Genomic DNA, 20705 nt, shown 5'->3' with positions numbered 1-20705 from the left:
GCTCCTTGTCCTCCTGCACTAGCTGGTTGTTTCTACCTGGTGTCTGTGCCTTACCTCAGCTGCTTTGTCTCATGCAGGTAACAAATGCTTGTGAGGGAGGAAAGGGATGTGCAGAACATGTGGCCTAGAAATTGTATGGAGTAAATCAAATTGTAAAACTTTACACTGCCCGAAATCCTGTTACTGGGATGGGAATTCAGAAAGTAAAGGTCAAGGTGCTGATATTGAAGCTCCTCAGGCTGCAGCAAGTGTATTATTTCAAAGTATAGTTTATAATCCTGCCCAGGAGAATGGGTAGGGACAAGGGAGCACAGAGGGCAGAAATAACAATAATTCATGGTTAAGAGGTAGGAATTAAATAGGCCATTTTTGTCACCATCTGATGTTCAAGACTTGAATCCTTTTCAATTCTCTTGTCTTGCTGAATTGGGACTGAAAACTTTGGGCAGACAGAAGTTTGGAGATAGGGCACAGAGCTGGTGCTGTTGGCCAGGATTTCAGGGTGAGTGCAATGGTGCCGTGACTCCTGTGGGGCTGGTTCTTTGTGAGTGCTGTGCTGTCTAAATGAACCATTTCTGACAAATACAGACAGGAGCAGGGGAAGAATCTCTTCCAAGGTATTCTGGGACACTCAGGGAAACACAGCAAGGACACACAGGTGACAGAGGAGAGGGGGGTCACTCAGGTTCGAACATGAAGCCATTAATCACAGAAACAGTGATTACAGTCCATATCTTACCTGAATTTGTGCATTTGATCTCATTTGCACTTACACTTCATAAGCTTAGTATTTAAAATGCCTTTATTTGTTTTGTTCTGTGTCTATTTGGGATAATATGATAACATTTCACACTGGAAGGTGGTGGCCACAACCAAACTCTGAATTTCCATCACTTAACTTATTGTTTCAGTGGATTTCCTTATGGGGATTCAGCCTCTCTCTGACCTAAAGGTGGCTTTTTGTCACTTGGTTTGCTTTAAATGCTCCCTGTGCCCTTTGGGTCATTTGTCCAGCGAGGACCTTCCCATGAACTGTGCAGCTCCTTACGCCGACAGCATTTTCTCACTCCTTCGGATGAGTTCTGGACCCTGGCAAAAGGAAAATCCCTGGGAGCGTCAGTGTCAGGAGGGTGGCTGATGTGTCTGTGACACGTTCAGTGCTCATTAGGCTGTGACTGCGCTAATTAATGGGCAAGAGAGCAGCAGGCCGGGTTCGGCCGATCTCGGCTCGGTTGGGCTGAGCTCGGAGCCGCTCGCTGCATTCGGAGCTCAGCTCGGTTCGGTTCGACCGACCCCGTAATGTTCAGGTTGGTTCGGCTGATCTCGCGTTGGTTCGGCTTATCCAGTTCGGTTGGGCTTATCTAGTTCGGTTCGGCTGAACGCGGTTCCGTCCCGTTCCGTTCAGTTCACCTGAGCTAAACTCGGATCGATTCGGCAAATCGCGGCCAGAGTCGGCCCTTCGGGTACGCTCGGCTGTTATCGGCCACACTCGGCTGTCGGCGGCTCCACTCGGCCACACTCGGCTCTTCGGCCCTACCTGACTCTGCTCCGCGGTGCAATGGCGGCCGCTGGCAGGGCCCCGCTCCCCGGCCTGAGCCCCGTGAGGGGACAGAGCGCTGGGACAGCCGCCTCAGCCCGGGTCACCCTGTCCCTGCCCGGCCCCGCGTCCCCCGGAGCGCGCCCTGCGGCGCAGAACGCGGCCTTGGAGCCAGGAGCGGGGACAATGCCCTTGGCTCGGCAGCAGCGCCGGGAGGCAGCGGGCGGTGCCCTCAGGTGAGCGGCCGGAGGGGAGGGAGCTGGGCCGGGGGCACCGGGGCCGGGGCACCCACAGGGGGCCGGGGCTGCTTCGGGCGCTGCTGCGTGGGACCCGCTGTGGGTGGGACGGGTCTGTCCCGGGCCTTGCGGCTCTCTGGGATCGTGTTCCGTGGAATAAAGCTGGGGCTCGTCCCAGCTGCGGGGGCAGCGCTTTATTGTGTGAGAAACAAAGTTCACTCTTTAGAATTTTTACACGTTTGTTAAGGGATAAAAGGCAGCGCTGGGGTGCTTGGCTGTTTGCCAGGAGCATCCGGTTACCTTAAACCGTGTTCTCTATATTGTGTTACATTGCAGTGGTGTGAGCATATTCATTACAGTTTATACATATTCAAACAGTCCTTTGAGTTTAGATGTTCTTTTGCTTGGTTTTAACCTTCATGCCATCTTGTGGATTAAACCAATATATTTTATTTCTTCCTGTGGTGCCATCCTGTTTTATTTTCACTCCCTCGTTATTTGATAACGAGGGTCAATAAATTTTTCCTTTTTTTTCGGTGCTCTGGTTTCTGTTTCTGTTATCTTGTGTTTCAGATAAGATTGTCCCCAAATGTGGGAAATCACCTAATTATCTGACACCATTTTCTGAGTTCCTTACATGTAAAAGCATTTTAACATTTCACACTCTCTATTATGCTACAGTCTAAAATAGTATCTATTACACTGCTATTTATAAAAGCTATGCAGGGCATACATGAACTGACAGATTATACTTTATCAAGAGCAGTAGTTACAGTTACTCTCTCAGGATTTTTGTGGTCAATAATACCGTGCCAGAGCTAATAGATAAATGGCAAAGGCAATAACTGCATTTGTTATTTATATTTCTGGGGTGGGCTGAGCTCTGTTTTCCGGGAAGCAGCGGGATGGGTGTCCCTGTGCCCACCCCCCTGGGTCCCAGAGAGAAGCTGCTCCTGTGGCTGCAGCTGAGGGGCAGTGGGAAACCTGAACAGTCCTGATGGAAACCGATGCAAAACCAGGTTTTGTTGGGTTTTGGACTTGCCATTTTCCCCTGATCCGTGTGTTTTGCCTTAGGAAACAGGAACTGGGCACCAAGACATTTTGTTAGCCTAGAAGGGATGAGTTTGTTTGTGTTTATTTCCTGAGCCACCTGGGACGATTTGGGTCTCAGTTGGCACCTGAGAGCCTCCTTCTGTGTCCTGGGTGGGGTGGTGGCTATCAAAGGGGTAAAAGTTGGAGCAGAAGGGTGGGTGGAGAGGAGAGCAGTGGCTCTTTGGGGATTTGCATCTGGAAAGGGCCCTCAGTTTCCTGATGGGAGTTCTGGAAACAGAGCTGAGAGTCCCTGAGCAATGAGGATGGTGCAGCTGGAGTGCTGAGAGTGCAGAGGCTGCAGTGGGTGTTGTCTGCTCGGTCTCCCGATGTCCCATCTCTGATGCTGGGCTGGCACCCAGGCACCTCCCAGGTCTGGACACCCTCAGGGCAGGGGTGGTTTTGAAATGTTTTAAATGCTGCAGCAGCTCCCTCAGCTTGGATGAGTGTGAGGATATCCAGCGCTTCCTTAGGGCTTGGAGCATGGCAAGGGTGCAGGGCTCATGGTCAGTCTTGTTTAAACCCTTGCAATAGCAAAATATTTTAAAACAGAGACTTTGAGGAAATAACATCGGTGAGTCTGTTGCAAGGATAGGTACAAGCTGTCTTTATTAAAGATCCACACTGCTGGATGTTGTGTCAGAGCACTCTGGGGACAGAAGGTGTCCCCAAAGCTTCATTAACCCCTTGTTTTCTGCTGGTAGGGCAGGGTGTGAGCCCAGCCTCGGGGGCTGTGTGGCTCATCCTGCCTGGAGCAGGGACACCCCGTGAGGCTGAGCCACAGAGGTTCAGTTGTTGGAGCAGCTGGGGATCTCTTTGTGCCTGGGAATTGTTGTTGCTGCGTTCCTGTCCCAGCTGCAGGGTTCCCTCAGAGCCTGTGCCCTGCAGCAGCACTGGGAGCTCCTGTGCTGGGCAGGGAGCAGCTCTGGCCTGGGGCTTTCAGTCCCATCAGCGTCCATTGAAATCCAGCGTTTGTTTTACTTCATCAGCCTCTGTGCTGTGCCACCCTCGGTGCCAGGGGACAGAGCTGTGGGGAGGCTCCATCCCATCTGTACCAAGTGCTGCCAGCGCTTCCAGCAGCACTGCTGGGGCATCAAGGGCTGCCTTTGGAGCCTGGCTTTCACAGAGGGTTACACACTCTGCCCTTCAGCATCCAGCTGCATCCTACAGCTGCATAGTTCAGCTCGCAGGGAGCAGAGTCAGCTCTTGGGCCCAAACCAGGTTTTGTCCCACAGAGAGCGACTGAGCTTCCTGAGGTAGCACACAGATGTGCACTGGCCTTTGGGGCTAATAGTGAGTGCTGCCAGGTGATTGTGATAAGGTTGAACTGAAGCTTTCTTAGAAAAGCCATCAGCTGTAAGGAGAATCTATGGAAAACAGGTGGTTGGTGCACTAGCTGGTAGTAGGTCCTGGGCTTTTCTTCTTCTTTTCTTTAACCTGTTCTTAAGAGGATCCCAAAACTGCAAAATTGAAAGGAAGGGGGATGTGGGGGTGAAAGTTGCTTTTCATTTTTTGAGGTGTTGCTGTGGATTTTGGTGTGTCAAGTGGCACTACCAAAACAGCATTGGAATAACCAAACTTCAGGACTCTGCACTTAATTCCTTGAATGTGTTTGTGTGGGTGCAGGAAATGCCAAATCCCAAGGCAATTCCATGTCTGTAACTTCAAGTGCAACATCTTTAAAACCAAGTGCTCAGTGTGGGCTTTCCATGTGGATGCAAATGGTCAAAGGCCTTTCTTGTGTCCCAAAAGCAAAAACCCTTTCTCTGTGAGGTTTTGGAGGGGATTCTCTTTGGGATTTCTTGTAATGCAGCATCCTGGGTGTCCCTTCCTTTGTGCAAAGTCCAATGGTAAAGGATGGAATGGCTGACACGTGGGGTCTGGGATAAAAATGGTTCTGTTAAAATTGGGCAAAGAATGCAATAAGAAAAATGAGCATCGTTTCAATGTCTGAAATAGTCAGGAATAAAAGTGCTGGAAAAGGACACGTTTATGTTTGAATTGGTGTCACCTCTCATGGATAAAACCCCATAGTGAGCAATCAGAGCACAAGTATGAGAGCTGGGATCCTTTGACTTCCACAGTGGACTTAATTTTCTTTTTCTCCTCTCTTTCAGGGCAGGAAAAATCATCGAACTCCTCCCATCTTTGCCAAAAGCTTTGGTGTTTAAGCAGCCAAGGCAAGAGGCCTCAGCACCAGGGGTCTGCACTGGAGGGCTCTGGTCCTGCCCATGCTGTGGGGTGAGTCAGAGGGACACAGGGCTCCTCTTTTCCTCTCTGCTGGGATTAACTGCCATGGGAATGCCATTGCTGACAGCCCAGCCCCAGCTGTGTCTGCTGGAGAAGGGCAGAGGTGAAGAGACAAATGCCAGAGTTCCCTGGGGATGCTGGAGCTGTGGTGTTGGCTGTGCCCTGAGGGGCAGGTTGGGCATTATCTGTGCACCCAAGGACTGCTCTGGGAGCTCTCAGTGCATTCCCAGCTCTGCCAGGGCTGGCAGCCGGTGCAGGGCTGGGTGACAGCCTCTGCTCGGGCTGGGGGCAGGCACTGGCCCTGGCACAGATGCAGGGGCAGGGCTGGGAGGATTTGGGAGCAATGGGAGGAGAATGAGGGATGTGCTGGGCACAGTGGTCAGCCTGTGCTCGTGTCAGCACAGCCCTGCAGGGCCCTGGCATCTGGGAACAGCTCCAGCTCTCCTGGTGCCCAGGGAAGGGCTCTGAGGGACTGGGTTTACCTGTGGCTTTCCAGGTCAGCAGGAACAAGGGCAATGTGGTGCCAGAGCTGTGGCCCATCCCATCAGGCTGTATTTCCCTCTGGGAAAGCAGAACAGTCTCTGGGCTGAGGTGAGTTTCCTGCAAGTGCTTAGAATCCAGGGAAAAGGGAGTTCAGGAATTGCATCTGCTGCTGGGAACAATGCCTTAGGCTTGCTTAGTTTGTGTCTGTGAGAAGTGGGCTTTGGGCTGGAGAGGTGCTGTTGGCAACAAAAGATGGAATCAATCCTCTCCAGGGATGTGCAGTGAAGGACTGAGTGGGAGGGAAGGGGAGTATTTAGAAATGATATCAGCATTTCTCCCAACATTGGGGTGCAGCAGTGATGGGGGTGGTTGGGTTTGCTCTGGGCCTTGTTATTCCTTGTGCCATTTTTCAATTCTGTTGCATGATTTACTGTCCAGTATCTTTCTAACAAAAACTGACAGAAATTTAGGTTTAGGATTAGAACTTAGGTCCATTCACTGCAAAATCTTGCCAAGGCTGGAGGACTGTGATGATGGCTGCTCTCAGCAAAGGTCACTTATTAATGCTGTGTCAGATTTCCCTCAGTGCTGGGCAGGAAAGGTGAGGGTTTGGATCAGGAATTCTGCAAACAAGGCCTGGGTGATTGCTGATTTGTTTTGTTTTTCAGTGAGCCAGGGCTGGCACAGGGAATCGTGCAGGTACTGGTCTGGCACCAGAGCTGCTGCCCTTTGGAGCCATTTTAAAGGTATGATCATAGAACATTTTGGGGGCTGTTTTCAGAACTCTGGGTTTCAGAACTCCTGTCCCCAGCCTGTTGCTAACCCTGGGACATCTGCTCTGGTTTCAGGCTGTCCTTGCTGGAGCAGCCTGGTCCCTGCCATCCCCAAGCCCTGAGACACAGAGGGAGCCCTGTCCCAAGTGGCCTTTGGCACCTTGTCAGGAATGTGGCAGCAGCCCCGGGAGCAGGCTGGAGGTGAGAACTGGGTGCTTGAAACTGAGGAGTGCTTATCTGGGGCTGGGGGGAAGGGGGAGGAGTTTCCATCCCCCCTGGAGCTTTCCTGCTGGGATGGGGCAGCACAGGGAGCAGAATTAATTGTGCACCTCCCATGGGCATTGCTGGCCTTGGTGTCTGTGTTGTGCCATCAGACCCTGGCACTTTGCTGCTGTCACTGCCACTGCCACCCCAGCTGGGGGCTGTGTCCTCCTGCCAGCCCCACACAGGAGCTCCAGGGGTGCCTCTGTGCTCTGTTGGGAGCGTTTGCTGGGAATGTGCCTCATCCCTGGGAGTGTCCCTTTGTCCCTGGGCTGCCAGACAGAGCTTTGGGCTGCTCAGGCTCAGGGTTGGATTGCCAAAGGCCCTGAGAGGGAGCAGCACAGGGAGGGTGCTCAGAGAGGGGCTGGCAGAGCCCAGCTGGCAGGCTGGGCTGGGTGCTGCAGGTGGGTGTGTGTGCACTGCAGGGAGCGAATGTCCCCTTCCCTAACCAGCCCTGCAGATCCCAAGGGCTCCTAGAGCAGGATTTTATTCCTTACTTCCCTTTGTGGAAATTTCTTCTCTAAATTGCCACGAGCAATTCTTGGATTTCTCTAGGAGAAAACCTCCCAGCAGAGACAGATTGCAATGGAGGCCAGAGTTGTGTTTGGAGCAGGGAGTGCTGAGAGCTGCGTCTGCCTGTGCTGCCACAGCCTGACCACAGCCACATGGAACAGCCTGGAAAAGGGACTGGGGGAATTGCTGATGCCCCAGTGAGAAGAACACAAACTCACAGCCATTCAGCCTGACAGTCCCCTCCACCCAGAGCTCAGCACACATCCTCAGAGGTAAGTCCAGCAACTGAAGGAGCAAAAAACCTTAAGAAAACAGAAGAAAAAGGTGTTTTATTTTGCTCTAAAGTTATTTCGAGTTGTTATTAAAGCCTAACCAACATTTGCTCTTGATTTTGGTTGTGTGAATAACGAGCAGTGGGCATAGATGATGCCATTCATGTAGCTGAAAACCTGGTGTAATCTAGAGGGGATACAAGAACTGTTTGTGTGGGAAAATGTGAGGGGATGTCAGGGGGAGTGAGGTGGCATTTTGGAGGGAATTGCTGAGGTAATTGAAGGGAGACCAGCAGACAATTTCCCTGGGAAATCTGAGGCCCCTGGGGCCCACAGCCAGGACTCTCCAGGGCTAAGGGGTCAGCACTGGAGACTCACTGTGTCCTCCTTCCTTGGCAGCAGCCAGCAGGGAAGGGAGAAGAGGATCCCTGTGGGATAAGACTGGAGAGAGCGAGCAGAGGAGCACCCTCGGGCTGGAGAAAGGCAAAGGGACCAACATGGTGTCACCAGGGCACCTGTGAGGAACAGAATGGACACTTGGAGGTCACATGGAGGTGAGGAGTGGATGGTTTGGGGCAAAATGTGAGTTAATCTATAGGGAAATAAGTATGGGATATTTAGGAGGGAAAAGCTGAGGTGATGAGTTCACCCAGCCTGGCACAAGGTGTGTTTGCACAGGCTGGGGCCAGAGGTGAAGGTCAATCCAAAGCCAGCCCTGCTCAGCCTCTAAATCCCAGGATAAGTTGTACAGGCTGCCCACTGAGGGATTAAAAATACATAAAAATGAAACCAAGAGCATTAATGAGAATCCTGGGAATCCCATTAACTTGTTGTCAGAACTCCTAACACAGTTTTGAGCTTTGATGACAAGAATGTATTTCTTTATTTGAATTATTCACTGTGTGGGATATGGAGTTTATTTGGATTTTAAAGCTCTCATGGTGGCCCTGACACTGCTCAGGAGCTGGTAGGAAAAGCAGAGTCAGAGCTCCTGGCAGGCACAGGGATGTTTTCCCCCATAGTGGATTGTGGAGGAATTGTCTGGGATCTGGATTGTCCCTCTGGGTGATGCCACTTGCTGTGGTTTGTATAATTCCATACATTTAATTCCCAAAACATCCCAGCCCAGGGGTTTGAGCTGACAGGGCAGGACAAAGATTGTTCTCTGTGTGGTGCCCAGATTTGGGGTTCCCTGTCAGCTGTGCTAGAACTGATGAATTATACCCATAGCCCCAACTTCCCTGCTCCATTGCCACTGCAGTAACCTCACAGTGCCCCATGGAGTGTGGGTATTCCCATGCAGAGCTGCTGCCTTGGACAGCAGCTGTGTCAGGAGCCAGCAGAGCTTCCAAGGAGGCTCAGCAGCACAGGGACAAGGACAGGGTTATCTTCCATAGAACTGGCTATTTAGAACCCTCACCCCAATGGTGTCCCTGGGCTCACTGGACGGAGCTGCCTGGAATGGAGCTGATTTCACCCCCCTGAGCTCCAGGATGGAGAAGATGCAGTTGGTGTTTTAAAGCAGGAGAAGGCAGTGGCCAGATGTGCTCCCAGCCTGTGCTGAGGCAGCCCCTGTGCCCAGGTGGGGACATCTCTCCCTGCAGAAGCTCAGCTCCTTTCAGAGCCTCAGCAGTGGCCTCTACAAATTCTTTTCTCTCAGGAAAGGGATGTGCATCTCTGTCTTCAGCACACCTCCAGTGGGACCTACCTGGGAAAGCTTTCCATGACATCTGCACTTCCAGCTGGATCCCTGGAAAACTCCAAACTCCATCCCACTGATTTTCAGGTATCTCTGAGGGCTACTGCCTGGGATTTAATATCTGTGGGGGAAGATTGCCTTGGCTTTAATGCTGCTGATGGATGATGGCCTCAGGCTGGGGAGGAGGGAAGGGATTTGGGGTGGCTGGGACATAGCTGGCAGCTGTGTGGGAGCTCTGAACCAGGAATTGCTGTGTGAGCCCCTCTGCAAAGGGCCCTTGCCTGCATTCCCAGTAATGCCAGCTGCTCCTTGGGGTCCTTCTGGGCTGTTGGTGGTCTCTGTCCAGGCTGAAGCATTTCCATGTGCCTGGTCAGAGCAGCCCCTGGCTGAGGAGCCACGGTGCAGGCACAGCTCCTCCCCTGCAGATCCCAAAGACACGAGGTGCTGCTTGCCTTTCAGGAGCTTCTGGCCTCCTCCTGCCCTGCGCTCCCAGCCAGCTGGGACACACTGAGGGAACACCAAGGAGCATTGCTGGCAGCAAGCAGGAGAGACACCAAGGTCTCTGGGCTAGAAAAAGAGCCCTGGACTCAGCAGCCAGCATCGTTTTGACCTAGCAACACTCACCTGCAGGAAACACCCCCTGCTACAGAGCAAGGTAACCCTCAGGACTTGTCTTGTTCCTGGGGAAACAAAGGGACATTGTGGGAGCACATTTACAGCTGCTGGGTAAACCCTGGAAAGGGTAGAAAAACCAGGGTTATGGGGAAGAGTTTGGTGCTGACATGTTGAGTGCCAGCCAGTTCTGCCCTACAGCCATTGCAGGGGCTGGTGTGTAAAGCAGCATTAGCAGGAGGGAAGGAGCTGCATTTGTAGAGGAGTTCTCTTACTGGCAGCAGTCATTCCCATCCCTCACAGGACCTTTAGAACAACCCTGGGATTGGCTCAGGTGTTTGGAGCAGGGTACTGAGAAGACCAAAATTCTGTATTCCATGTGCAGCTGGGCTAGTCACTTCTCAGCATTTGACTCGATGATCTTCATGGCTCTGGAAATAAAGAACAAATAATTTTCACTGTTTTTTTAATATGTGGGGGTTTTTCCCTTGTGTTTCCCTGGGGCTCCAGTCCCACACCAGGCACAATCAGAGCAGGAGCAGCAACACCTCGGCCCCAGCGGCCGTCCCAGAGCGGCTGCTCCCGGTCGGGGCGCTGCAGCCCCCGGGGGTGCGGACACAGAGCAGGGGCTGCGGGCGCTGTGGCTCGTAGGGGAGCGCGGTGCTCGTGGGGTTACCGGACCGGGGGGGCTGCGGGGCGGCGCCGTGTCCGCCAGGGGGCGCCCCGCGGGGCGGGCAGTGGCGCTGAGCGAGCGGCGATGCCGATGGGGTCCTGGGGCCGGTACGGGCGGTCTCCGTGTCCTTCCTGCTTCCTGCCACGATCCAGAGGTTACTCCCGGGAAGCGTCATCCACCTGGCGGGCATGGCAGTGGCACAGCAGCGGCTCTCTGCCGCCGCAGCCGAAGTGGCAGCACCTGTCCCGGCACGGCTCTTCCCGACCGCAGTGATGCCGGTCCTGATCCCAGCCTCAATCCCCCCTCGATCCTCTGGGCCCAGCACCCACATCCTACCTGCCGAGAAAGAAGCGGCTTAGCCCAACTCCTACAGGAAATACCGGCAGGACCAGGACCAGAATCCCTGGACCCAGATCCCGGTCCCACCTGAGCGCCTTGGACCCTGCGCAGCACCAGTAGTAGCCCCCAATCAGGATCCCCGCACAGCACTCAGACCAACGCTCCCGCCGCATCCCGAGATAAGCATCCCCAGCAGAAAGCGGGACAGGTACGGATCCGCCGGGATTTATCGGCGGGCGGGGGGGAGGCGGGGCCCCGGGGGCGGGGCCGGCACAGGTGTGAGGGGCGGGGCGTGCACAGGTGCGAGGGACCCCAGTGCGGCTGCGCGGGGCGGGGCCTTGGGGGATTTAAGGCGCGGGGAGGAGCGGTAGGAGTTGTTCGCTCTCTGGCGTTCGGTGAGGGAGGTTGCTGCCGGCCGGGGCCTTATATCTCATTTCCTGTATAATTTTCTTCTGCGTTTGTTTTCTTTTGTATTTATTTTTCTCTATTCCTCTCCTTTCAACCCTCCCTTCCACCCCTCCCTCTCCCCCCTAGCCCTCTCCTTCCCCCCCCCCCCCACCCCCTACGGCCGCCCTCCCTCTCTATTCCCCTATCTTACTCCTCAGTCCTCTCCTTCCTTCCCTCCCCAACCGGGCTCCCCCCTGCTCCGCTTCCGGCCCCCCGCCCAGTCGCTCCCCACCCGTCCTCAATCCTGCTCCTTCCACCACCCTGCCTTCCCCCCAGCCCTATCCCCCTGCTGCTCTGCACACCCCAACCTCTCTCCACCTGCCCTCACCTACCCCTCCCCTCCCCTATTCTCGTTCTCTATTCCCCGCTCTCCTCCTTTCCTTGCAGCCGCGGGGCTCGGGGTGCCGAGCAATAATAAAGCCTTGAGGGCCGGAGCCCGGCGCCCCCGCCCTGGCTGGGGTCCCCACACGGGGCCGGATCCGCTCTGCGGGTGCCCCCATTGCAGTCCAACACACCGCCCCACACCGCCGGGGCTCCGGCTTTCCCAACATCACACTGGGGGGGTCCTGGGGAGGGGGGTCCGAGTTCCAGGGGCCCCCTTATTAGGAGGTGGTCCCGGGGGGTGGGGTTCGGGGAGGGCCCCCTCCTCCGGAGGGGGTCCGGGGAGGGGTGGGGGCTTGGGGGCTAATTCTCCTTCCAGGCCTCGCCCCCTTCCCCGTCCCCCTCCTACGGCCGGGGTCCCGCCCCGTCCCCCTCGCGGGGACCCCATCCTCCGAACCGGGGCCCGGGGGGAGGGAGGGGGGGGGGCTGGGGTTGGGGTTCTGGTTCAGCTCCTGTTGGTATCGGCCGGGGGTCCCGACTAACAGCCGGGGCCGGGGCTGAGACACTCCACGGCCCGAGCCTCCCCGGGCCGGTGGGGACAGAAGCTGCCACAGGTCGGGCAGGGAGTTCCGGGGCCGAGGGGCAGCGGGGACAGTCCCATCCCGGTGTTCGAGCCCCGGCGCTCCCGGCAGTTTTCTCTGGCGGAGGGTGGGGGACAGGCGGGAGGCTCCTCGTGGGGGAGTTTTTGGGGCGTCGGGGCCATGGTAGGCCTGGAGGAGTGCGGGCTGTGAGGGAGGGATGCTCCCCTGGAAGCGGGTGTACCCGGCCGGGCTGTGTTCCCGGGCGGGGTGGGAGGTGCTGCAGCTGAAATAAACCTGAATACAGCGATTCCCCACATCTGCCAGTACTGCCCCACAGACACACAGGACCGGGCACGAAGGGTGCCTCCATCCCAGGTCCCAAGCACTTCCCATAAACTGGATATGGGGTAGGGGTGGGCAATACCCTTCCAGCTGCCCACTGCTACATCACACACGGGGTCACAATCAGAGCTGCAGTGCTGGCTCTTAACTGCCACGTGCTGTGTTTTGGGGGCTTGGAACATCCTGAGGGGATCAGGTTTGGAGCTCAGAAAGGGACAAAGTCCTGCATTTTTCACAGTGGGAAACAGAGACTAAATCCAGTGGGTTTGGGTCTAAAGGCAAAAATTTAGTCTTGTTTTCACCTTTTGAGAACAGAGACTAAATAGAGCATTTTTGGGGCCTTGAAACCAAGCTCTGGGGGATGATTTTGGGTCCAGAAGCACAGCCCGATGTTTGTGAAGCTCAGAAAAAGTAAAGTCCTGCATTTTCTTTTCTTGAAAATGCAGGTCTAGTCCAGTGTTTCTGGAACTCAGAAAAATGACCAAGTGGCACTTCCCAGAGACCTGGAAACAGCAGCTCAGGTGCCTGCTTTCAGCCCCCAAAGCAGAGGCTGGGGGAGAGCCTTTGGGTGGGAGGGCTGGGGATGAGGACCCTCTCTGGAGGAGGGGGTCCGGTCACCTTGGTCCCCAAAGGCAGGGACACCAGCACGCCCCAGGCTCTTTCAAGGGTCTGAGATAGTCTCAGGAAAGAAAAGCACTTTTCAGCCCCTTTTCCACATCCAACTGTTTATTGTGCACAACCACTACAACAGTTATGACTTCTATTTAAACAATAACTATGACAATAAATAGTTAATAGTTATAACCAAGTTAATAGTTATATGTAATTGATGACAGTGAGTCATGTACAACTTGGCCAAAAGCCCAGATAACTGAAATTAGCTGGAGCTTTAAAGTGGCTTGTAACAAAAAGCCGCAGTTGCTAAGCCAGAGCTGGAAGGAACTGGAGCAGCCATCAACTGGAGCATCTCAGTTCCAGAGCTGGAATGAAGAACACGCCACAGCCAGAGCTGGAGGTTCAGCAAGCTGGACTGGGTAACACCTGCAAGTGAAACAAGCAGAAGGAACAGACATCACCTGGGCCCTCAGATGTCCTGAGCAATAAGTCAGCAGGGGTCCATCAGCAGGAGCTGTGAGCACCAGGAACAGCTCTTGTCCAGTGTCCATCAGCTGGAGCTGTAACAGGCACAGGCATCCCTGAGGGAGAGCTGAGCTCACCTGCAGCTGCAGCAGGAACGTCTCCTGGCTGGATCTGGAACTGGTGCACCCTGGATTCCCAGCCAGGCCCAGGCGTGGATGTCCCTAATCAGGAGCTCTGAGCAGCCTCTTCCCTCGGGAAATGAAGCCAGGCCAGGTGCCCCTCTCTGTCTGCATGGAGGTGGCTCCCAGTCCCACCCCTGAGAGCAGAATGGAAGCAGGGGCTCTCCTGGGGATGTGGTGCAGCAGCGTCTCCTCTGTCTCTGCAGAAAGGGGGTCAGTCAGCATCCCCAGGGTGCACAGCACAGCCCCACAGGAGATGCCTGTCCCCCCTCCCTGCTGCCCCTGCTTTGGGCACAGACTGTGCACCGAGGACAGGGAGGCAGAAATCTCAATGGGAGAGCTCAGGGCTCAGCCCAGAAAACGCACGTTTCTGCCCAGAAGAGCAGAGGAGGAGGCACAGATTGTGGCAAGCCCTCTGCTCGGTGAGGGGCACTGTGGGAACCAGCCACCAAACAACACTGGGGCTGAGCTTGGCCTGGCCCAGCACCTTCCCCCAGCCACCCTCACCCTGCTCCAGAGCAGGACTGGGGAGCCACAGAGTGTGCTGCTCATCCTGATAAACATCACTGAGCCAGGCACAGCACAACCCTGATCCCAGCCTGAACACGCCACAGGGCACATCCCTCAAACAACACTGAGCCAAGCCCAACACTAAGGAGCAAATGACACCGGCCACGAAGGGCCCAGAATGTCCAGAAGCCCCCCGGGAGGGGGAGCAGGGCAGGATTGTCCCCAGCCCGTCTGTGACCAGAAGCCAAAGCAGCAGCAGCCCTGGATGGTTGCTGATGGTGTGGGGAGAAGCCACCCCCGGGCAGCTCTGGTGCAGCCCCTTCTCCCAGCTCCCTTCACAGTGACAGCTCCCACAACTGTCAGGCACAGCTGAATCCCAGCCCCAGTTCCTGTCCTAACCCCCCTGTCCAGGAGCATGGCCACTGCAGCCCCAAACCACGCCAGGACAGGACAGGCCACACAACCAGAAACCACAAGCACAACCACGTTCTTCCCAAGGAACAGCCAAGGACAATGCAGAGGCACAGCCATGACCCTGGCCCTGCTGCAGCCTGCTGCTAGCCCCAAAGTGGCCCACAGCAGGGCCAGCACCAGAACCAGCACAGTGTGTTCCCCTCAGCCATAGCCTGGCACGACTTCCTCAGGTCATGTGCATCGGGGCATTCCTTCCTTTCTGCCTGATCCCGCAACCTTCCTCAAAGCTGCCCAAGTCAGAACACTCACCTGGGCTCATCCTCCTGTGCCAGCCTCTCTTGGTGCCACGCTGGGGCCATGCTCCTCACCTGGGTTCATCCTCCCGTGCCAGTGTGCCCAGGGCTGCTCCTGCTGGGGCCGTGTCCCAGGCTGAGCCCCTCGGCCAGTCCCCTGTGCTGTTTCCTGCATGGAGGCAGTCCCTGGTGAGGAAGAGGCTGCAGCTTTGCTTCTTGGAAGACAAAGCTTTTGCCCCAGCAGGAGCTCCCAATGCACACCACAGGTCTCTGCAGGCAGCAAAATGCAGTGGTGAAAGCAGACCCTGCTTCTAAGGACTGCAGCTGACCCTCACCTGCTCCTTTTGTCACAGGGCTGCAGAGGCCGGGGCACCCCCCTGAGCCTCCCTGGAGCTCCTGAGCTTTCTGGACAAACACGAGCCCCCCGGTGCCTCTCAGAGCCCAGGGGGCCCAGGGCTGGTGTAGAGGCTTTGCCTCCTCTCCCTCCCCCTGCCGTGGCTGCAGGCCCCACCTGCCCCTTTCTTTGGTGGCTCTGCCTCCCTCCGGTGAGCCTGGGAGCAGGGACCCAGCTGTGCCGAGCCGGGCTGCCCAGGCAGGGCCGCTGGACAAGACACAGCTGGCTCGGAGACAGGGACAGTGAGGAAAGCCTTCCCCAGACTTACCGAATTTCACAGGAATGACGCGGTGGCTGCAATTGCTCCATCCTCTGCGAGACCCCATTCGGGGAGGGTCCATTTTGGGGAGCAGTGCCGGGCAGCCTTCTCTGCAGCTTCCCCGCGGCTGAATCCCTGCGAATATGTTTGGAAAACACTTGTGTAGGTTCCAAGTTCCAGAGCACCCTTGACTCCCTTCTCTGCCATGCCACACTTTCCCGCGGGATAGGCCCCAGGCCGGGGCAGCCCCTGAGCTCCCGGCACGGCTGCTCCTGCCCCCGGCTGGGAACCGCAGTTCGGGATAGCCCCGAGGTGGGAGAGCACGTACTCACCCTGAGCCCGAGCTCCGAAACGCCTTGTCCATGCCCGCAGACACCCAAAGGTCTCCCCAAGCGCACAGTGCAGCCTGGAAAGGGCGGGGGCCCCGGCCCCTTTGCCAGCAGCCAGCCCCGACCACACGGCCGGGCAGCGTCCGGCTCCCCGTTACAGCCCAGTCACCGCCGCGGGGACCGTGCCCTTCGCCCCGAGGCGCGGGCCTCGCCGCCCACCCAGAAAAGGCCGCGGGGCGCGCACGGCTCCAGCCCCGGGCGGGGCTCGCCCCCGGCGCTCCGCCCCCGGCGCTCCGCCCCCGGCGCTCCGCCCCCGGCGCTCCGCCCCCGGCGCTCCGCCCCCGGCGGTCCGCCCCCGGCGCTCCGCCCCCGGCGCTCCGCCCCCGGCGCTCCGCCCCCGGCGCTCCGCCCCCGGCGCTCCGCCCCCGGCGCTCCGCCCCCGGCGCTCCGCCCCCGGCGCTCCGTCCCCGGCGCTCGGCGCAGCCCCCGCCGAGGCGTCCCCTGCAGGACGCGCACCGGTACTGCAGGCAGCGCTCCCCGAGCGCATCCCGCCGCAGCCGAGCCGGTGCTGCGGCCTCACGGCGGCACTTCCCGAGCGCCGGCTTCCTGTGTCCCTGTAGGGCCCTGCCCGCTCCCGGAACGGGACCCGTGTCACCCACAGTGGCAGCCAGGCTTGGTCCCTGATCATTCCCGGTGAGAAGCGATCCCAGCTCTTCCCCGTTCCCGAACGGCCGCTGCTGTCAGAGGCAGCCGGGTCGCATTTCACACGAACTGGGACCGAACCGAATCGAGCCGAATCGAGCCCTGCTCAGCCGAACTGTGCCGAACCGAATCGAGCTGGGCCGAACCCAGCCTCCTGCTCTCGTGTCCTTTAATGAGCGCCTGTGATGGACTTTTGGATCAAAGCATTTTCCCTGTTGATTTCCCTGCCTCTGTTTCCCTCTTGCCTTCCCTATGCTGTCTCAGCCCGCTGAACTTCTTACCCCAAAACTGCATTAGCTCCCCTTTACCCTCCAGTAAATCCCATCTTCCCTACTTCTCTCACGTCCCTCTCTTTACTGCATTCCTTAACAAACCATCCCTCACCCGTAAGCTTTGGTTTCGGTTAGATTCGGCTCGGTTCGGCTGAAGTCGGAGCCGCTCGCTGCCTTCGGAGCGGCTCGTTTTGGTTCGGCCCAACTCGGCTCGGTTCGGCCCAATTCGGAGCTGCTCGTGCCTTCGGCAGAACTCGGCTCGGCTGAACTCGGAGCCGCTCCGTGTGTTCGGCGCAGCTCGGTTCGGCTCGGCTCCCTGAGGGCGGGAAAGCGGCGCCGCCTCACGTTAAACTCGCCCGGCTCGGGGCTCTCCTGCTGCCGCCTCCTGCGGGCGGCCCGGCCATCGCACGGACACGACCGGGAGCGCGGGGTCGGGCAGGAGCTCATTAGGCTGTGACCGCACTCGCGCTAATTAATGGGCACGAGAGCAGCAGGCCGGGTTCGGCCGAACTCGGTGCCACTTACCGGGTTCGGCCAAGCTTGGTTCGGCTGAATTTGGTTCGGTTCTGCCGTTCTTGGTTCACTCACCATTCCATATGAGAGGCATCACTGCTCTTCCCTGCTGCTCTGGGAATGCCGGGCACAAGCCTTGGAAAAAGCCTCAGGAACAAGTGTCCCCCTGAGACGGTCATCGGGTGCTGGGAGCAAGAACCACCACAGCAGGGTGGTTACATCTTGTGGGGACAAGAGTTACCCCAGGCAAAGCTTCACCGTCATGCCCCGGGGGTGAAGGAGCTTGACCACAGCACGTCTGGGGACACATGGATGGACCTCCCCCCTAAACTCCCAGAATGGGGACCCCCTAGGGACCTGCACTGCAGAAAATGCAACAGGAACTAAAGCAATCACCAAGCTAACACTAACAAACCTAGAAATAGAAGCAAACAGACAAACCCAAACCAAAATTAAAAAAGGCTGGAGGAAAACGCAAATGTTCCGGCAAGCACAGACCAAACTGACAGGTCAGAGTTTCCCTCATCACAGTGCCCCGGGCTGTGCCAGCTTCCCCAGCTTCACAGGGAGGGCAGCATGCCAGGGCTGCCTGCAAGGAGCCTTCTGCAGCAGGCACCAGGACAGAGGGCCAGGCAGGGCACCTGGCATCGTGGAGATATGGGAAGCCAGGCCCCACCAGGCAATAGTTATGAGCTGGGCAAAATCTTTCTCCTGGAGGATCAAAGGTTCTCTGGAAAAAATGGAGGTAATCCAGAGAAATCCATTCCTCCAGGAGATAAGGAGGAGTGGGCACCCACCAGGAGATGGGGAACAAGTGGGAAGTGTGTGTGTGTGTCAGCTCCTGCCTCGGTCACGGGTTTGTCCTGGCAGTGGCAGTGTCACAGACAGAGGTACAAATGTGGCTGACAAAGCCCTGCTGTCCACAGCAGCTGCCCACGGCACACTGCAACAACTGAGAGTGGAAGCTCAGAGCCCAAGGGAAAAAGTCCTGTGGGAAGGACTGTGTGCCCTGCACATCTCCAAGAAGCCACTCGCCAGCTGCTGGAGCACCCGTGACTCTGTGGGACAGCTTCCCAGCCAGCGCAGCAGAAAGGAACTCAGCGTGGCTGTGCCAGGGTTGTATGTGCATCTCCACAGCCTGCAAAGAAATCAGAAACAAAAAAGAACATATCACAATTCCAGCCCTTCCAAAAGAAAGGAAATTCAGTCACGTGACTGAGGAACAGCCACTTAGTCCTGGAGGGTGCAAGTGCTTTAATTCCAGCTGTGCACATTTAGTATTCGGTGTAGCTTAGACCTGGGTGTTTCTCTCTGGCTCAGCCCCAAAGTCCAGCTGGTAGCGGGGCCACATCCCTGCCACGGGTAAGGAGGCCTATGCCTGAGCATCAGCTGGAGCATCAGCCTCCTCACTGCTCACTGCAGCGCACTACAAAGCAGAAATTCACCCCTCTAATGTAGCTGTGGACCAGTTTGGGCTGATGGATATGGTGCTGGGGGATATAAAGAACTTGTTGGCAAGAAGCTGCCATTGACGTTAAAAAAACCTCAATATGAAATTGGGCACGGTTACCTGAAACCAGGGCGATTTTACCATCTTGCCGAGGTGGTGCGTTGCAACCAGTCACAGGAAACCTCTGTTTCTCTGACCATTCTCTGAGACAGGCAGTCCCTAAAATCTCTGGCAGTCAGAAAGCGCAGGCTGTAAAGGAGCTGCCAGGGCCCAGTGGCCGTGTGCGGTGTCTGTTTCCCCCTCTCCCAGCCTGGCGGAGAGCTGAGAAGCATCTTCTGGCCGGGCGTGCTGTAAGCTGTCAGCCAGGTCTGCATCAGCTCCCCCAAGCTCTGCAAACACAAAGGTGCCTGTGACCGAGGGCTCCCTGACTGACACGAGCCTGAGCTTTATTTCAGTCCCCGGAGCGCAGCAGGACCGTCCCGCTGGCCACGCCGCACGCCGCGCCCGGGGAGCCGCTGTCTGACCCGAGCGGTCCCTGTCCCGTGCAGCCCCGCTTCGCCGCCCAAGGACACGTGTCCGCTGCCGGCTCACTCCCTTCCTTCGCTGCCGGCTCCTTTCCTTCGCCGCCGGCTCCCTTCCTTCTCTCCTAGCTCCCGTTCTTCGCTCCCGGCTCCCGTCCATCCCGGCCGGCTCGCTGCCGAGCACCTGCTCCCGGTGGGAGGGGCCCGTCCGGCTTTGGCGCGCCCTCCCGCCCGAGATGGCACCGCTCCGAGACACCCCGGCTCGGGCGGGTTTTACTCCTGTTAAAACCGATGCTTTCGCCGCTTCATCTCGGTGATGCTAAGTTGCGGTGATTAGGTCGGGTTGCCATGTACGAGACGGCAACGATTTCCCCCGCTCCAAGCTCTCTGCAAGCTCTGCAGCGTCAGGAGTGTTGGCTTTGTTGCCCCGTTCGACCGCGCGGCAAAGCCACAGCCCCCGTTTCTGCTCTCCTCTGCAGCGTCTGCCGAAGGAGACTCCGAAGGAAACAGTCCTGAGGATTAAATGTCGATGCCTGTACACAAATAATCAGTCTCTGCACCAGGACCCCCGTGCAGCCAAGGGAGGGAAGGCAGCACTGCTGGCTGCACCTCCCCTATGACTGAGCAGAGATTTGAGATAGCCAAAGCTGACAGGCAGCAACAGAAGTCTCACTGTGTGTGCTAGAAATCTTCCAGTGCTAAATGCACACTGAACCAGCCTACTTGTCATGTTTCTTCTAGTGAAGCATTAGCATTAGTGTTAAAGCTTGTTAATGCGATACAGACATCATCCAGTGGATATAAATATATATTCCAGCTCAGTTTGGGTGTGTTGCTGTACTGAATAACGTGGGAGAGAACGGTGGCTGTCACTCCTCCTTATGCTGCTGTTAAACACAATCACTGCAGGGCCTGGGCTGGCCTACCTTGCTAGGAGAACTCTGGGGGGAGTGACAGAATATTCAAAGTAATGAAACACTGGCATGACAGTATTATTTCCAAGTATCTATTTCTGACACGCTTGTTGGGGTAATTACTCTGCGTAGTATTTTTTACTTCAGGCAGTAAGTTAGGTGTATCAGCTTCATCCTGAGCAGGTGTCAGCACGTTCCCAGAAGGAATGTTAGCTGCTTTCCAATCCACTACAGAGGCCAGCAGGAACGGGGCTGATGCACATCTGAAATGAAGCACACTTTTACTCAGACTGCTTTGTGAAATTTTTGTTGAGATGTTTCTGCACACATTCTTGCGACATGTTGAATTTAGAGATGAGCTGATAAAGGCAGGAACACTGTTCTGTCATCACTGTCTGAGTTTTTGAAGATTTCAAGCCCCTGCATATTAAGTCCTAAAATTTTGAC

The 20705-nt window shown here is 56.5% G+C and overlaps 2 long non-coding RNA genes across 4 annotated transcripts; both read right to left on the bottom strand.

The window, feature by feature from the left end:
- Window positions 1–7445: 7445 nt before the first annotated feature.
- On the bottom strand, window positions 7446–10915 carry LOC136556235 (uncharacterized). Of its 2 annotated transcripts, XR_010783601.1 has the most exons (4): window positions 10032–10915; window positions 9738–9793; window positions 9123–9620; window positions 7446–7929 (listed from the first exon to the last, which is right to left on the bottom strand). It is a non-coding gene; the product is annotated as an uncharacterized lncRNA (long non-coding RNA). The 2 variants fall into 2 exon arrangements; XR_010783600.1 differs by having other exon boundaries at window positions 9738–10915.
- A 2218-nt stretch (window positions 10916–13133) lies between these two features.
- On the bottom strand, window positions 13134–16144 carry LOC136556234 (uncharacterized). 2 transcript variants are annotated; one of them, XR_010783599.1, is made up of 5 exons: window positions 15890–16144; window positions 15567–15692; window positions 14921–15090; window positions 13646–13887; window positions 13134–13469 (listed from the first exon to the last, which is right to left on the bottom strand). It is a non-coding gene; the product is annotated as an uncharacterized lncRNA (long non-coding RNA). The 2 variants fall into 2 exon arrangements; XR_010783598.1 differs by having other exon boundaries at window positions 14921–15073.
- Between the last annotated feature and the right edge of the window lie 4561 nt (window positions 16145–20705).

The sequence above is a fragment of the Molothrus aeneus genome, chromosome 4 (assembly GCF_037042795.1).
Source record: "Molothrus aeneus isolate 106 chromosome 4, BPBGC_Maene_1.0, whole genome shotgun sequence".
Classification (NCBI taxonomy): domain Eukaryota; kingdom Metazoa; phylum Chordata; class Aves; order Passeriformes; family Icteridae; genus Molothrus; species Molothrus aeneus.
This window is presented reverse-complemented; position numbering and strand designations above follow the sequence as displayed.